This window comes from Alligator sinensis, unplaced genomic scaffold (assembly GCF_000455745.1).
Source record: "Alligator sinensis unplaced genomic scaffold, ASM45574v1 scaffold584_1, whole genome shotgun sequence".
In the NCBI taxonomy this organism is placed as follows: domain Eukaryota; kingdom Metazoa; phylum Chordata; order Crocodylia; family Alligatoridae; genus Alligator; species Alligator sinensis.
The window spans coordinates 1,271,800-1,272,022 of record NW_005842419.1 but is presented as its reverse complement, the minus strand read 5'-3'; the positions used below and the strand labels follow the sequence as shown (position 1 = coordinate 1,272,022).

Sequence of the window (223 nt, the reverse complement as noted above, 5' to 3'; positions counted from 1 at the left end):
AGCAGGAGCAGCTAACACCAGCTGTGAAGAACAATCAAATGGCAAATGCCCCTTCCCCACTCCTGGCTCATCTGACAGACAGAATATTGTCCCCAGGAGCCTCCCATCATGACCCTAAGCACAGCTTCGAAGTGAGATGCCACAGTTGGCTTTCACAAAGGCAAAGAGCTCGCTGGTCCTTACACTGATTACAGTGCAGCCTCAGTGCTATAAACTTACCAAC

The 223-nt window shown here is 50.2% G+C and overlaps 1 protein-coding gene across 1 annotated transcript in view; it reads right to left on the bottom strand.

The window, feature by feature from the left end:
• ARHGAP44 (Rho GTPase activating protein 44) overlaps positions 1-223 on the bottom strand; it is a 76,071-nt gene that overhangs the window by 69,537 nt on the left and 6,311 nt on the right. The gene's annotated exons all lie outside the window — the stretch shown is intronic.